We start from the raw sequence: 18,048 nt of genomic DNA on the forward strand, positions 1-18,048 counted from the left end.
AAATACACTCCACGTTTTAAATAGATCAAACAGATCAAATGAAGGTCCTACATCTGTATCCTGTTTCTCTTGGACAAAAAAAGTAAAGCCCTCTTAAATAGTTCTATTCAAATACTGTATGTGTAAGCAGTAATATAAGCAGTAATGATCATTGATAAGGCACGTGCACTAGAGAATTCATTCTCTAGTCAGTTAGAGAAAGACAATACCTCCACCTGACATATATAGGCTATATTATGTCTAGTCATTTATGTGACGCTCACTGAGCTTTGATACCGTTACACTATCAGGGAACCACAGTTTACAAGCTCCCTTTTATCTGTAGCAGGTCCCTAATGTATAGTACATCCTGTAACCCTGGACATAACAACAGTACAGTACCTTTATCCCATAGAGACCTCACTGCTTTAATGTATCTATAAACCCAGAGCAGCACATGGAGAACAAAGAGAGCTGTGATCTCTGTGTGATGAGGCTTTTTTAACTTGCTCCTCTGAGATGTCGCAGCTCTCCCCTTCATACAGGACCAGGTTATCTCTACTGTCTGTCTGGGGCTGGATGGTGTGAGAGGAGGAGAGTAAATGAGAGGGGGATTTAGGACAAGAGAGGGGGGTGGTGGAGTTCTCTGTCGAGCTCAGCTGTGACCTGAAGCTGTATGTGTCTGTTCTTACTTCTTTTTGTCTTCTTCCGTCTCTCTGCAGTATGCTAGGGAAACAGACCAGCTCAATAAACTCAGGACCCTGAAACACAGGTTAGCACGGTCTGTTTTACTCTATTCATTTCCAATAGGACTGGCGCCGATAGATAGGGCAGCCGTGCATCTCGTCCCTAGGCAACTTTTCTACGTGTTATTTCGTACATTATTAGCCCAGAACATTTTTTGTGTTATTACATACAGCCAGGAAGAGCTTTTGGATATCAGAGCCGCCAAAACTCACCAGCATTACGACCAGGAATACGACTTTCCTGAATCGGTTCCTTTGTTCGTACCCCCCAGAGCAATTGAACTGATTCCAGAGGCTGATCGAAAACCCCACCAGCGAAGAAGAGGTATTCAGAGTGGACTTCTAGTCCGACTCAGGAGGCGCGCACAACACCCACCGCTTCTGATTATATTCCCTTCCTATAGGCAGAAACTCAAACAGGAAGTACCCATCCTAAGGACTATTCAACGCTGGTCTGATCAATTGGAATCCACACTTCAAGACTGTTTTGATCACCCGTACTGGGAAATGTTACGGGTAGCCTCCGAGAATAACATACACTGATACGGTGACTAGTTTGTCTATTAAGAAGTGTATAGGAGATCTTGTTCCCACTGTGCCTTTTAAAATCTACCCTAACCAGAAACCAGCATTTTCACAAAACTTAAAGCGCGATCCACAGCATTTAACCATGGCAAGGTGACTGGGAATGTGGCCGAATGCAAACAGTGTAGTTATTCCCTCCGCAAGGCAATCAAACAAGCGAAATGTCAGTATATAACAAGCAAAATGTTGGCCGTTTTGAGGATAACACAGTCCCACGACGCGGCCCACTACCAAGGACTGTGGGCTCTCCTTCTCTGTGGCGTACGTGAGTAAGACATTTAAGCATGTTAACCCTCGCAAGGCTGCCGGCCCAGACGGCATCCCTAGCTGCGTCCTCAGAGCATGCGCAGACCAGCTGGCTGGAGTGTTTATGGACATACTGTATTCAATCTCTCCCTAACCCAGTCTGCTGTCCCCATATGCTTCATGATGGCCACCATTGTTCCTGTACCCAAGAAAGCAAAGGTAACTGAACTAAATGACTATCACCCCGTAGCACTTACTTCTGTCATTATGAAGTGCTTTGAGAGACTAGTCAAGGATCATATCACCTCCACCTTACCTGACACCCTACACCCACTTCAATTTTCTTACCGTCCCAATAGATCCACAGACTATGCAATCGCCATCACACTGCACACTGACCTAACCCATCTGGACAAGAGGAATACCTATGTAAGAATGATGTTCATTGACTACAGCTCAGCATTCAACACCATAGTACCCTCCAAGCTCATCATTAAGCTTGAGGCCCTGGGTCTCAACCCCGCCCTGTGCAATTAGGTCCTGGGCTTCCTGATGGGCCGCCCATAGGTGGTGAAGGTAGGAAACAACATCTCCACTTCGCTGATCCTCAACACTGGACCCCACAAGGGTGCGTGCACAGCCCCCTCCTGTACTCCCTGTTCACACATGTGTGGCAAAGCACGCCTCCAACTCAATCATCAAGTTTGCAGACGACGCAACAGTAGTAGGACTGATTACCAACAATGACGAGACAACCTACAGGGAGGAGGTGAGGGCCCTGGGAGTGCGGTGCCAGGAAAATAACCTCTCACTCAACGTCAACAAAACAAAGGAGCTGATCGTGGACTTCAGGAAACAGCAGAGGGAGTACCCCCCCTATCCACATCAACGGCACTGCAGTGGAGAAGGTGGAAAGCTTCAAGTTCCTCAGCGTAAACATCACTGACAAACTGAAATGGTCCACCCACACAGAGAGTGTGGTGAAGAAGGCTTCAATTTCAGGAGGCTGAAGAAATTTGTCTTGGCACCTAAAACCCTCACAAACTTTTACCAATGCACAATTGAGAGCATCCTGTTGGACTGTATCACCCCCTGGTACGGCAACTGCACCCCCCGCATTCGCAGGGCACACCAGAGGGTGGTGCCGTCTGCCCAACGCATCACTGGGGGCAAACTACCTGCCCTCCAGGACACCTACAGCACTCGATGTCACAGGAAGGCCAAAAAGATCATCAAGGACAACAACCACCCAAGCCACGGCCTGTTCACCCCGCTATCATCTAGAAGGTGAGGTCAGTACAGGTGCATCAAAGCTGGGACCGAGAGATTGAAAAACAGCTTCGATCTCAAGGCCATCAAGACTGTTCAATAGCCATCACTAGCATATTAGAGGCTGCTGCCTTTAAACATTTACTTGAAATGACTGGCCACTTTAATAATGGAACACTAGTCACTTTAATAATGTTTACATATTTTGCATTACTCATCTCATGTATATACTGTATTCTATTCTACTGTATCTTAGTCTATGCCGCCATTGCTTGCCCAAATATTTATATATTCTTAATTCCATTCCTTTACTTAGGTTTGTGTGTATTGTTGTGAAATTGTTAGATATTACTGCACTATTGGAGCTAGAAATGCAAGCATTTCGCTACACCCATAATAATATCTGCTAAACACATGTATGTGACCAATAACATTTGATTTGATTGAATGTTTGAGTCTATTAAAGCAGACCTATGGTATGATGAGTATAGATGTGTGCCTGTAGATGAACAATATGTCTGTCTGGGCAGTCCCAGGGCCCTGCTGGCTTCACTGGCATCAAGTGAACGTCTCAATTAGAGAATGTCTGTGTATGTACATTGGATGTGTTTCCATGACGATGGATGCCAGAAGCTAACCAACATTCCCTCCTTAATTTTTCTTCCTGACCTCCCTCTCCTCCTTCCCCTCTACATCCTCCTCTCTCTCTCCTCCCACCTCTCCACTCCTTTCCACTTCTTCCCTCCCCTCTCCCCTCCAGAGGTCAGCTGCCATGACCTCCCCTTCAGCCTGCAGGGCTGTGTCAGCGAGAGGGGGGACGGGGTTCTCACCAATGTAAGGTCACATAGACACACACCCTTCTGCTCCAGCGTAGGTCACCACTACACCTCGACACTCCGAGAGAGGGACATTTGTGTGCTACATTAATTATGCATAACAAAGAACAGATACAAAATGAACATCAGGCTTTTCATGTTTCATGCTGTATATTCATCTTATGTTGATATCGTTATTTGATCTGTTTAAGTATAAAAAGTATTATAGTACATATTTTAATGTAAATACAAATTACACTACAGAGACCTATGTCATGATCCACATTCACATTTCCTGATGAATGTAGTTAGTTAGCATTCTGCTATGAGTGTGAGATGAATGCAGTGCCTCTTTTGACGTCAGCCAGCAGTATAGAGAGCACACTAGTGAGTTCTCCCTCCTTCAGAGTGGATTATCGTAGACATGAAACACAGTGATGAATAACTTCATGCCCACTAGAGCATTTATAGAGCTGGTTGGGAGTTGGGGATGTTGGCTGACCGACATTTGCGTGGTTAGGAAATAGTTCTACTCTCCTCCTCCCATCTTAAACTCAAACATGGATAAGCTTAATGGTTCCTGGAAGGAATGGCCATCATTCAATATGCTTATATCTACATAAGTGCACATACACTCATACACACACGCTCTTTGTTTGTACCTCGTAAATGCACACAGACACGCTCTCCCACACACACACACTCCCTTTCCCATCTACCTCTGTTATCCAGGTGGAGCCGTTCTTCATCAGCCTGGCTCTGTTTGATGTGTCTAAGAGCTGTAAGATCTCCTCTGACTTCCATGTGGACCTCAACCCCCCCCCCCCCCCTGTGTACGAGAGATGCTGACCGACACCTCCCAACTCTCCCCTACATCAGAGGGAGGTGGTGGAGGAGTGAATGGAGGAGTGAACAGTGATGCAGGGAATGGGAATGGTCTGCCCATTCTACAGAGGTTGTCTGAGTCTCTGCTGCGTTCCCCTACTCAGGTAGGACCATAGTGACCTTACCTGCCCTATACCCTGTGTGTTGGCTTGTGTTGTGTTGAGATTTGTTTAAACACGCACACACATATGAGTAGGCTAAATCATGCTTGTGTTTCTGTAGAAATTATGGTGGGATCACAGACTCCCAAGATTAGAAATGTAGTCTGTCTCTCCCTTATTTGATATAAATACATTAAGGTGAAATTCTTAATTAGTGAAACTGCCACGACCGTTTGGGATGTTACAACAACAAAGAGGTTACTGCAAACAACGAACCCTATTTGACATCATTACGGCTTGATAGATAGAACAAAATATATACTGCAATTAGCTTTCACCACGCTGCCGGAGGCTTCTCTTCTCCGTTTCTCCTCCCTTTCAACAACAAGACAAAAACAATAACTGTTACATAGACGCAGGGAGTCAGGAAGCAGGTGCAGTTAGTGAGTTTAATGATAGCGAACATGGAGCGATACAAAACAAGAGAAGCGTCTGACAGAGAAACATTAACAATACTACCTGATGACTGATAACAGAGTGCTATACAAAGAGTAAATAATCAAGTGAGTAATGAAGTCCAGGTGTGACTGATGATGAGACGCAGGTGTGCGTAATGATGGTTGCCAGGTGTACATAAAGATGGGTTGCCAGGACCTGTGCTTAGACCGGTGATGTCGAGCGCCGGAGCGGGAGTAGACGTGACGATACAAAGGCGCTGGGGGCAAACAGTGGGCTGTTTCACTTAATACAGATTCCATCTTTTAGGTTTTCAGTTGATGAGACAGGGAAGAGTCTTCCCTTTTGAAGACCCTCTGATAAACGCAGTCGGCGTCTCAACTTACAAGGTAGAATACACAAGGTGCCATTTTGAAACTTGGTTGTGCATCAGCAGTTTTTCTCTTATGTCAGTCACTTAATTAGCACATGTCAGCAAAACACATTTTGATAAGTAAGTTAGTCTAGCGGCCAGCTATCTAAACCTGTGGTAATTACGGTCGAATTCGAGCCCGGGGGGCCCCCATTTGATATTTTCTTTGTCAGTCTCACTCAGGTGTCAAAACTGCAAACATTTCTCGCCACCGTGCAAGAACTAAGCTCTAAAACCACGCCACATTGCAAAATGAGTAGAATTACATGATATGAACACTAAAACTGCTGACTCAACACGACGGCCAGGCATCCGTGCGTTTGGGTCCCTTTCTGAGTGATGAAACTTTCTTGCTCCTTTCTGAAACCAGGGAGAGGCTAGTCGAGTGGATTTGGTTCAGTCAGTCATCTTAATTAACCCTTCCCAGCCAGCTAGTTTACTGCTTGAAGCTAGAAACTTGAGCGAGGAAAAAGTTGTGACTTGTGAGTGTTCAGAATCATAGTTTTTTTTTTCATTAATTGTTTCTATTTTTTGTACTAAAATATAACGTTAGACGTTAATGCCGTAGTGAAGGACACTGTGACACTGTGTTGTTGTTGGCTTGCAGCACAAACTCTACCCATTGAGTAGTGTAGACTGTATCACGGTGACATCCAGATGGTTACTTCCAATATTACAAGTTATTTATCGTGTAGACTGCTATCCTGCTCAACATAAAATCAAGTGGGATGAAACAAATTGGCGATGGTGACCCGGACCAGGCCCAAATCCCTGACATATGATGAAGGAAGAGGTGGCGTTATAGAGGCCAGCGTGCGGGATACCTGACAAGACTACGTTGGCGAGTGGACAGACCGCCTCTACCCTCTGTTCTATTGGCAAACGTGTAATCACCGGAGAATAAGCTGGACGAGCTCTGTTTGAGACGATCCTATCAAAGGGACATGAAAAACTGTACTTTACTATGCTTCCCGGAGTTATGTCTGAACAAGCACATGGATAAAATACAGTTAGCCGGGTTTGCTGTGCATCGGCAGGACAGAACGGTAACGTCCGATAAGCTCCAGGGGGGGGGTGTCTCTTTGTTAACAACAGCTGGTGCGCAATCTCTAATATTAAGGAATGTCTCTGGGTTCTGCTCGTTTAAGGTAGGATACCTCATGATAAGCTGTTGTAAGGGGTGCGTACTGGTGGCATAGAAGTCAGATGCAGGAGAGCAAAAACTGTGTTTCCAACTGCGCAGTTTAATAATAAAAACCACCGGAAAACAGAACAATCAATACATGGGTACACAACCCCACACACACCAGACATAAGGTGCACAAGCACTTACAAAAAAACAATACCGGGCAATGACATGGGGGGGAACAGAGGGTTAAATACACAACATGTAATTGATGGAATTGAAACCAGGTGTGTGGGAAGACAAGACAAATTGATAATGAAAGGTGGATTGGCGATGGCTAGAAGACCGGTGACGTCAACCGCCGAACGTCGCCCGAGCAAGGAGAGGGACCGACTTCGGATGAAGTCGTGACATCTGTAGACCATGCTATTTACCAAAACAGTTTTCAAGTCATAACACTCACACACTCACACACTCCTGCTGGGCCCATTAACAGCATTACACAGGAGCAATACTGACGGTGCCCGGCAGTAAATCACAGTACACAATCAGACCACTACAGTTCTGAACCTCCCACCCCTAGACTTGAAACATAACAGCAAGAACATAGGCAAGGGTGGATGGAACACGACTGCAGAATACCCTGTGAAATGGAAACAATGGGAAATCACTGTGGATAACATCTAGACCCAGAAACAGAATGAAGAACAGAGCATCAAACAGAATAGAATCAATCAAGACAATGGTCATCCTCACTCTCATTGGTCAAACAATGCATGCTGATGACACAAAAAATGGAACTGGAAATGGAGCTCTTGCCCAGTTTGTGCGTGTGGACCTAGCGAAGTCTAACAGGACACCGAGAAATAGATAGTAATCGCAGAAATAGGCAGTCTGATTATAGACACGGAGGCCAGCAGATCACAGTGAAATTGAGGTGCTGTTTGGGTGTAGTCCAAGGACAGCCTCCTTAAACCCTCAACTCTCTCTACTGCATCGGTCAATAGCAGCAGCACAACCGTAGTTAAGGTGTGGTACTGGTACTGGTACTGGTACAGGTACTGATACTGGCAGGCTCCCCTTAGTCAGGTCCCTTATTAATGTCCCATCTCTCTGGTACTGGCATTGGCAGACTTACTTCCGCCAGCTTTAGACATATTTATATTGTGAATAAAGTGTCGTTTTAAGGGTGTCGCCCATGTAACTGTGTTGTGGTAGCAGACATTAGCTAGGCCATGCCGTACTGTCATTAGCCAAGCCACAGCTAGAGCATTTGAATGGAACTCATGTCACAGCTGATGTATAGTTACTGATCCAAATGTCCCATTCATGTCTCAAGAACTCCACTCTTACTGTGCCACCACTCCCAGGAATATCATGGTTTTGTGTGTGTGTGTGTGTGTGTTTGTGCTCGCACATGACACTGTAAGATCCACGGTTGGCTTCATATCACTGACCCCATAATAGTTTGAGTTCTGTTTGGGTTTCCTCTATAACTTCAACCACAAACGACAGCCAGCCAGCCACTTCCCTGCCTGAAGTTTAATAGCAATGTTTTCCACCACTAAGGTATGCATCATGTTTAACAGCCTCATCCTCCTCCCTCCATCTGTCTTCTCATCTAGGGTATATTAGATACAGTCTTAAACCATCATCCCTCTGTCCCTCTCCTCTAGGGTATCTTCTCAGTGACCAACCCCCATGCTGATATTTTCCTGGTGGCCAGAATGGAGAAGGTCCTACAGAATGGCATTACACACTGTGCTGAGCCCTACATCAATCAAGACCTCAGACATCAACAAGGTTTGTCTGTGCATGTGGTGCGCGTGTGTCTACACGTGTGTGCATGTGGTGCGTGTGTGTGTGTGTGCGTGTGTCTGTTTGCCGCTTCAGACGTCAACAAGGTCCTTTCCTTCGTGCCTCTCTCAACCATATTACTGCTATTGCTATTATCAGACCATGTGTCAGAGATAGGACTTACATAACCCCCCCCAAAACCAATGGTTCTAGAGCTACTTTTTAAAGTGTCTTTTTAAATTGAATTGCTTCCTATTTTGGTCTCAGTTCCATCATGATCAATTGAGTTGCTGTTCCACTATTATAAATCATAAAGCCTGTGTTATCACCTATACATTGGACTCATTGTGTTCCCCTCCAGACAGCCCAGAAGGTTCTGAAGGCTGCCAAGCAGACGTGTCAGCGCCTGGGCCAGTATAAGATGCCCTTCGCCTGGGCTGCCAAGTAAGACACAGATTTTACACAGATTTTAACTCATGCACACTACCAACTCACGTTGTGCTATCATACGGCAGATGAATAGAATGTACCCACCACAATCTCAATGTGCTCTCCTACACTAATGTAATGTATCCAATATAATAAGAAGTGAAACAAATCAATTACAATGTTATTAGTCAAATGCCCTCGAATACAACAGGTTGGCCTTAGAGTGGAATGTTTACTTACGAGCCCCTAACCAACAATGCAGTTTAAAAATATATATATTCGTAATAAGAAGAAATAAAAGTAACAAGTAATTAAAGAGCAGCAGTAAAATAACAATAGCGAGACTATATACAGGGGGGTACTGGTACAGAGTCACCGGTTAGTTAGTTAGTTGGCACCGGTTAGTTGAGGTAATATGTACATGTAGGTAGAGTTATTAAAGTGACTATGTATAGATGATAACAACAGAGAGTAGCAGCGGCGTAAAAGGGGGAGGGAAATGCAAATAGTCTGGGAAGCCATTTGATTAGATGTTCAGGAGTCTTATGGCTTTGGGGTAGAAGCTGTTTAAAAGCCTCTTGGACCTAGACTTGGCACTCCGGCACCGCTTGCCATGCGGTAGCAGAGAGAGCAGTCTATGACTAGGGTGGCTGAGTCTTTGACAATTTTTAGGGCCTTCCTCTGACACTGCCTGGTATAGATGTACTGGATGGCAGGAAGCTTTGCCCCAGTGATATACTGGGCCATACGCACTACCCTCTGTAGTGCCTTGCAGTCAGAGGTTGAGCAGTTGCCATACCAGGCAGTCATGCAACCAGTCAAGATGCTCTCAAGGATGCAGCTGGATAACCTTTTGAGGATCAGAGGACCCATGCCAAATCTTTTCAGTCTCCTGAGGGGGGAATAGGTTTTGTCGTGCCCTCTTCACGACTATCTTGGTGTGCTTGGACCATGTTAGTTTGTTGGTGATGTGGTCACCAAGGAACTTGAAGCGCTCAACCTGCTCCACTACAGCCCCATCGATGAGAATGGGGGTGTGCTCATCTCCTTTGTCTTGATCACGTTGAGGGAGAGGTTGTGGTCCTGGCACCACACAGTCAGGTCTCTGACCAACTCCCTATAGGCTGTCTCTTCGTTGTCGGTGATCAGGTCTACCACTGTTGTGTCATCAGCAAACTTAATGATGGTGTTGGAGTCGTGCCTGGCCATGCAGTCATGAGTGAACAGGAAGTACAGGAGGGGACTGAGCACGCACCCCTGAGGGGTCCCGGTGTTGAGGATCAGCGTGGCAGATGTGTTAACTACCTTTACCACCAGGGTGCGGCCCGTCAGGAAGTCCAGGATGCAGTTGCAGAGAGAGGTGATTAGTCCCAGGGTCCTTAGCTTAGTGATAGCTTAGAGCTTTGAGGGCACTATGTTGTTGAATGCTGAGCTGTAGTCAATGAATAGCATTCTCACATAGGTGTTCCTTTTGTCCAGGTGGGAAAGGGCAGTGTGGAGTGCAATAGAGATTGCATCATCTGTGGATCTGTTGAGGCGTTATGCAAATTATAGTGGGTCTAGGGTTTCTGGGATAATGGTGTTGTTGTCAGGACCCGGTTACGAATCCGGGTCTCCGGTGTGAGAAACAGTCACTTAGCAAACTGAGCCACGAATAGTCGGCAGAACCCAGAAGATGAAGCAGACACAGCAGTACTTGAGACGGTGTTTTAATAAAGTAAAAGGAAAGTTCAGGCAAAAATATAAGTCCACAACGTCAAAAGTAATTCCAAGAGAACAAAGGTAATCCTCAAAGTCAAAAAGGTAAATCCACAAGGTGGTATGTACAGCAGAAAAAAGCCTCAAAAGATAATCAAAAAATAAATAAACAAGAACAAAAACAGAGTACCACAAGAGAGTCCAACTGGAGCAACAAATGTTCACAGCATCACTGGGGCTGGGTGCTAACATTCAAACACAGAGCAAAGAACTGAGGAAAACTAAGGGTTTAAATACAATCGAGGGAAACGAGGCACAGGTACAAATATTAACTGGGAACCAGGGAAAACAAAAGGGTCAAAAAGCACAATGGGGGCATCTAGTGACCAAATCCGGAACAACCCTGGCCAAATCCTGACAGATGTGAGCTATGACCAGCCTTTCAAAGCACTTTGTGGCTACAGACGTGAGTGCTATGGGTCGGTAGTCATTTAGGCAGGTTACCATAGCGTTCTTGGGCACAGAGACTATGGTATTCGGCTTAAAACATGTTGGTATTACAGACTCAGACAGGGAGAGGTTGAAAATGTCAGTGAAGACACTTGTCAGTTCGTCAGCGCATGCTCGCAGGTACACGTCCTGGTAATCCGTCTGGCCCTGCGGCCTTGTGAATGTTGATCTGTTTAAAGGTCTTACTCACATCGGCTGCGGAGAGCGTGATCACACAGTCGTCCGGAACAGCTAGTGCTCTCATGTATGTGTCAGTGTTATTTGCCTCGAAGCGAGCATAGAAGTAGTTTAGCTTGTCACTATAATGTTTACATTGAGACAGTGTGATGATCATTTATTTGCATCTAAGGTGTTCCTGTACGGTGCACATCCTCTTCACACCAAGGTAAATATGAGTGCGTTTTACACAGTGGAGTCTGCTGAGGGGAGGACGTCTCTTAATAATGGCTGAAACGGAGCGAATGAAATGACATCAAACACATGGAAATCATGTGTTTGATGTATTTGACACCATTCCACGCTATTCCGCCTCAGCTATTACCACGAGCCCTTTAAGGTGACTCCAGCCTCCTGTGCTTTTACACAGTAAATATGATCCTGTCTGTGTCTGTTGTTCTCCAGGCAGGTGTTTAATGATGCCCAGGGCAGTCTGGACATGGACGGGAAGTTCTCTCCTCTCTATCGCCAGGACAGCAGCAAGATCTCCACCGATGACCTCATCAAGATGCTGGCTGACTTCAGGAAGTGAGTCATCAATAAGACCTATGATGGCTGTGACAGTACACTGTAGGTGGCTTGGCGTGCTGGTTGCGCTATATGTCAGTCGGTATCCTAGTGTCTGTTTGCACTGCAGGCTGGTTTTCTAGTGCTTTGACTGTGTCATGCACGTTCACCCTTTAGGCCAGAGAAGAGCAAGCTGCAGACTATCCCTGGACAACTAAATGTCACCATCGAATGTGTGCCTCCAGACCTCTCAAGTGGGTAGTTTTATTCAGATATGTACACCATCCATATTCAAACATTTGCCTTAACTACTGTTGATTTAGCCTGTCGTTTACATTAGATTGAATGATAAGTCAAAGTGTTAGTGGTTAATTGAATTAGTTGATTATGGTTGATGACGAGGTATATTGATTAGTTGCACTAATGAGCACTTTAATCTTGCCCCCCCACTTATTTATGCATTTATAAAGCCTTTATAACAGCTACTTAAGACATTCTAACATCGATTGCTCTAATGTCCTCCCTTCTTCTTCCTCAGACACGGTGACCTCGTCCTACATCCCATTCAAGCCCTTTGAGGAGGAGTGTGAGAGGGTCTCTGTGGAGATCGAGGAGTTTCTCCCTGAGGAGGCCAAGTACCCCTTCACTGTCTTCAAGAACCACCTGTATGTCTATCCCCTTTAGCTGAAATACGACAACCAGAAGAGCTTTGCCAAGGTGGGGGAGAAGAGGGAGGGAGGGAGGGAGTGAGAGGGAGGGAGGAAGGGGAGAGGGAAAGCGAGAGAGAGAGGGAGATGGTTTTAGTCATCAGTGTGGAAATAGCAACACCAAACTGACTTGCAAGCATTGAGGGCAGTTGGTTATTGTGTTTACAGCTCACTACTTCTTGACTGTCCTCCTTCCTGGGGGAGTTATTGTGTTGACTGAAGTGTCTTTTATCATTCCAGGCAAGAAACGTAGCGGTGTGTGTGCAGTTCAGAGACTCGGACGAAGAAGGCGCGGCCCCTCTAAAGGTGAGTGTTTGTTTTGGATGAGAGGTGTGTGAGGTTGTGAAAATAACTGGGAGTCCCTAGGAAAGAAGACAAACTGCTGATAAAGTCCAACTCAGTGGAGTGGCAGAGTGGTTGCCAAAAATTAGAGGAGAGAAAAAAACTCTGACCTAAGCCAGTTATTACAGCTGGCAAGGAGAACTAATGAGATCACTTACTCACTCACTCACACATTGAGCAACATCCACACACATAGAATATTTCTGGGGGGAAACCTCCATCAAACGGCTAAATAATTGTTTTTTAGATGGAATGATAGCCAATGGTTTAGGAAGCTAGCATTTACAGTACCATACTGTAGACCTAAGTTCTGCCTGTTTTAGTTGTTTGTTGCTGTGCTGGTCTTTTCTGTACTCTCACCCCACTCTGAAGATAAGACTCCATGCTGGAGATTCCAGTCCTTCTAGCCAGGGAAAGGGTCCTCAGCATCACTGTGTAATCACCGCACTTTCACATGTTGTTGCCGCAGGAACAGGGCTTCTAAATGCACAACTTTTTCCATGCTGGTGCACAACCCATAATCATGTGATCTGAAACTGCCTCTTCCCTCGACTGAGCTGTTCATTTGAGCTCTGCTCACTCTGTTCTTTCAGAGGACCTCCACCGCTCTCATAGGCTGTGTCGCAAATGGCACCCTATTCCCAGGGTAGTGCCTTACTTCTGACACTACTTTTCACCAGAGCTGCTCAAACGCTGTGCCCTACTTAGGGAATAGGATGCCATTTGGGACCTAGCCCGAGGCTCTGCCTCTCCTCTCTACAGTAATGAGGAATGACCAAAGTAATCAATGTCCTAATTACCGTTCCAAACGAATCCCCCTCTCCTCCTCACTGTGTCTGCCATATCAGGGTCAATTATCTAGACCTCTGCCTGGACTTCCAAACAGGTTGACTTCAGGGCATGTATTCACAAAGCCACATCACATGCATGGGCTTAGGCAACTCAGCTTGCCCCTCCTCCTTCCCTCCCCTGGTTCTGCTTGGTCTCTCACGCCAGTTTAGCCTGGCGTGAGAGAGTTCTCCTTTCATTAACTCAAATCTCACCTCTAACTGACACTGGTGAACAGCTAGTTTTCACCATTGTTCATAATGATGTTTGCTTGTGTTGCAAGTTCTGCCATGAGAGGCTAGCGTTGTATTTTAGATGTGATTATACAGTTCTTTGAAACCATTTCTGTCTAGTTATTATCAGTGCTCAAAGATTGCTGTAGACTTACTCACTGGCATACCCTAACATCGAAGGATGAGCAGTAGATGACTAATAATGTATGTGTGTGTGTTTCAGTGTATCTACGGAAAGCCAGGGGAGACACTCTTCACCACCAGTGCCTGTGCGGCCGTCCTCCACCACAACCAGAACCCTGAGTTCTATGACGAGGTGAGTGAGACCCTTGCTCAATAAACCTGACCTGCCAAGCCCCCCCTCCCATGGTTCACGTCTACAAAACAGTTAAACAGTTGAGTTTGAACAATGCATCATGTCTTGTCAAAGCTTCACTATAGGTGAAGGAGTTGAGCAGTTGGTGTTTTTAAAGCCTATTTAAAACATGGTCGGTCTACAGTACAGTATTCTACTGAAGTCCAGTCCACCAGTTATTTCCGGGTTAATCCTGTAACTCTGCCTCACACTGGGCTAGTCAGACACCCACCAGAGCCTCCCTGGCCAGGGAAAAGGGAGGGAGATGTGAGGACAGGAGACTATCTCAGACCCACGGGAGCGGGGGCATCTTGTGTTTGGTATATGGATTAGACTCCACACACCCTCACCATCCAAGCCCCCCCTTTTCTTTACTCTCCAGTGACCAATTCCTGGACCAATACCCCATGCCTTGCTGAATAGTTAACTAAATGAGTTCCAGTGAGTAATGAGGCTTCAACAAGTGAAAGGACAGCACTATTGATGTTGACACATGATCAAGTCATACTGAGAATTGACGTTAGTTTAATACTATGCCATGGGCTGTCTGTGTTATTTCCTGTGAAGCAGAGCGCACGTGCAGGCAGACTGAACATTATACTACTCACTGTTACTGCCCCCTTGTGGGGAGAGCAGGAAGAATTGAGCTTTTTGACCAAATTGTTTAAAATTGTACATTTTTGTCATTTAGCAGATGCTCTTATCCAGAGCGGCTTACAGTAGTGAGTGCATACATCTTCATACTTTTGATTGGGTTCCTATGAACATTATCACTAATATTAATGACTGATTGTTTCCCTACCTATACAGGTAAAGATTGAGCTGCCCGTCCATGTTCATGAGAAACATCACATCCTCTTTACCGTCTACCACATCAGCTGTGAGATCAGTACCAAGACCAGCACCAAGAAGAGAGAGGGAGTCCAGTCCCTGGGTAAGACTAGGAGCGGTCTGTGTGTGAATGTGTGTTTTTTTTTTTGAGGGTGTGTGTGTGTCTGTTTAGTGTATTTGTCTTGAGTGTGTGTATCTACCATCTACCTCCATTACCTTAGACGTCCACCTCTCTCTGTAACAGTGGGCTACTCCTGGGCCCCTCTGTTGAAAGATGGCAGGATGCAGTCTATAGAGCTACAGCTGCCTGTGTCTGCCACCCTGCCCCCTGGATACCTGTATGACAAGACCCAGGATGCCAAGAAGGTACAACCCTCTGGACACTGGAGAGAACCTGGGGTCAGGGAAGAGGTTTCTCCTGCTTGTATGCTAGTGGCATATGACTGAGATGACATTGATTAAAACATTTGGAGAACGATATTATGAAAAACTATTAGGGGTGTAATGGTACACGTATTTGGTACGGGGACCTCGGTTTTGTCCGCACTGAACCCGAATGAATACATTTTAAAAAAAATACAAAATCAAACAGTAGGCCAATAGGCTATGTTTACACTGCGTTGTAGGCCTGTGCCTCTTGAGTAAAACCCAATTTCAGGCTATTCCATTAAAACGACTGCAGCATCTTTGCACGTTGTAATAAAAGTTTGAATCTTAATTGATGCATTTCAAATTGTCTTTTTGTGAGGCGCAGCCGGGAACTAAACTCAGCAAAAAAAGAAACGGGATGAGCCTGCAGGAAGGGTACCACATGAGGGAGGATAATGTCTTCCCTGTAACGCACAGCATTGAGATCGCCTGAAATGACAACAAGCTTAGTCCGATGATGCTGTGACACACCGCCCCAGACTATGACGGACCCTCCACCACCAAATCGATCCCGCTCCAGAGTACAGACCTCGGTGTAACGCTCATTCCTTCGACGATAACCCCGAATCCGACCATCACCCCTGGTGAGACAAAACAGTGACTCGTCAGTGAAGAGCACTCTTTGCCAGTCCTGATGGTCCAGCGATGGTGGGTTTGTGCCCATAGGCGACGTTGTTGCCGGTGATGTCTGGTGAGGACCTGCCTTACAACAGGCCTACAAGCCCTCAGTCCAGCCTCTCTCAGCCTATTGTGTGCGTTCCTGGTGTAACTCTGGCAGTTGTTGTTGCCATCCTGTACCTGTCCCCCAGGTGTTATGTTCGGGGACGCGAGGACGATCAGCTGTCCATCCTGTCTCCCTGTACCGCTGTCTTCAGTGTCTCACAGTACGGACATTGCAATTTATTGCCCTGGCAACATCTGCAGTCCTCCTTGCAGCATGCCTAAGGCACGTTCACACAGATGAGCAGGGACCCTGGGCATCTTTCTTTTGGTGTTTTTCAGAGTCAGTAGAAAGGCCTCTTTAGTGTTCCTAGGTTTTCATAACTGTGACCTTAATTGCCTATCATCTGTAAGCTGTTAGTGTCTTAACAACCGTTACACGGGTGCATGTTCATGGTTCATTGAACAAGCATGGGAAACAGTGTTTAAACCCTTTACAATGAAGATCTGTGAAGTTATTTGGATTTTTACGAGTTATCTTTGAAAGAGGGTCCTGAAAAAGGGACGTTTCTTTTAGTTCTGTACAATGTCGAGTGGTGGAGTTGATGGACCAGACTTGGAGGATCCTCCATCGTTTAAATCTCCAGAGGAGAAACATTTTGTCTTCCCAGTAGATTACTACAGCGATGGACAGAGAGTGGTGGATGAAACATTAACAGTATGTTGCCACATTTACACTGACATCACCCTAGTATAACAGAGCAAGATGGAAACGCAAAGAAATAATATCGTCTCCCCTCTGCATTCAAGCAGCCCTTGGCAGCTGATTCTGACCTGGCCAAAGAAATTACAGGAGCGATAGGTAGGCTATTTTTTACAGTCTGGTTTATAGCCGCAGATATGCACCCGTTCTCTGTGGTTGAGAATAGGGGGTTTCAGCACCTCATGAAAGTGCTCGAGCAACGTTAATAACCTCCTTCTTTTACCCATTTCAGCAAACGGGTAGTACCATCTCTATATAAGCAAACCAATGCAAAAGTTTTTAATTAATTGGCCAATGCACCATTGGGCGCTTACTTCAAGACCCAATGCAGTGAAAATACATATTTTCCTGTGTTTTATATATATTTACATACTGAGGTTTTGATAATTCTGTGATATTTGGAAAATGATGCTAATGACCTTTTAGTGTAAGAGCTGTTTGAAAAGACCGCCTGAAATGTCAGCCTGTTTTGGTAGGATGGAGTTTTGGCCTCTCTGGTGACATCTGAAGGAGGCAGTGTCATGGTGCATTCGTAACCAAGTGGGAATTAGGAATTTAACTCATACGACTGGGATCTTTATGACCGGTCATCACACTCGGAATTCCAACCTTTTAGAGAGCCGACTTTCCGACCTGAAGATCACAGTCATGATTTGACCTCATTTTTTTCCAGAGTTCCCAGTTGTCTTGAATGCACCATAACATCCCAAGCACCCGCTTTCCCACATGGTGACCTCTGACCTCACCTACTAAGGAAATTGCCTCTATTACAGTATTTTTGGCAGTTTAATGCAACAACAAAACATTATTTATGAAGAGCAATTTATTAATGTTTTTTTTTTTTAACACTATACTTGTTTACAAGCGTGATAGCTGTACTTTTGGTTCATATTTGACACAGCTTGTTGGCCATTAGCCTGTCTGCATTTCTCAACAAATTTCAAATTTAGATGAATGCATCCAACTGGTATTTATGACTTCACAACTGCTAAATTCCCACCTCCCACGTGCATCAGAATGGGAATGCCAGGAACATTATGAATGGCATTTATTTTTCCCGCTGTACCGAAACCAAACCCTCACTCCAAAACGCAATACGTACCGAACCTTGGCTTTGGTGAAC

At 45.5% G+C, this 18,048-nt stretch overlaps 1 pseudogene across 1 annotated transcript in view; it reads left to right on the top strand.

Moving 5' to 3' along the window:
* LOC110532966 (dedicator of cytokinesis protein 11-like) overlaps positions 1-18,048 on the top strand; it is a 92,084-nt pseudogene that overhangs the window by 10,415 nt on the left and 63,621 nt on the right. Inside the window, exons 7-19 of the transcript XR_016483550.1 lie at positions 702-881; positions 2,570-2,843; positions 3,586-3,659; positions 4,373-4,629; positions 8,297-8,423; positions 8,779-8,861; positions 11,676-11,798; positions 11,955-12,031; positions 12,316-12,494; positions 12,725-12,790; positions 14,111-14,203; positions 15,053-15,176; positions 15,318-15,439. The product of XR_016483550.1 is annotated as a dedicator of cytokinesis protein 11-like (transcript). The remainder of the gene's footprint in view (positions 1-701; positions 882-2,569; positions 2,844-3,585; positions 3,660-4,372; positions 4,630-8,296; positions 8,424-8,778; positions 8,862-11,675; positions 11,799-11,954; positions 12,032-12,315; positions 12,495-12,724; positions 12,791-14,110; positions 14,204-15,052; positions 15,177-15,317; positions 15,440-18,048) is intronic.

This window comes from Oncorhynchus mykiss, chromosome 9 (assembly GCF_057628025.1).
Source record: "Oncorhynchus mykiss isolate SJ-2025 chromosome 9, ASM5762802v1, whole genome shotgun sequence".
NCBI classification, from domain to species: Eukaryota; Metazoa; Chordata; class Actinopteri; order Salmoniformes; family Salmonidae; genus Oncorhynchus; species Oncorhynchus mykiss.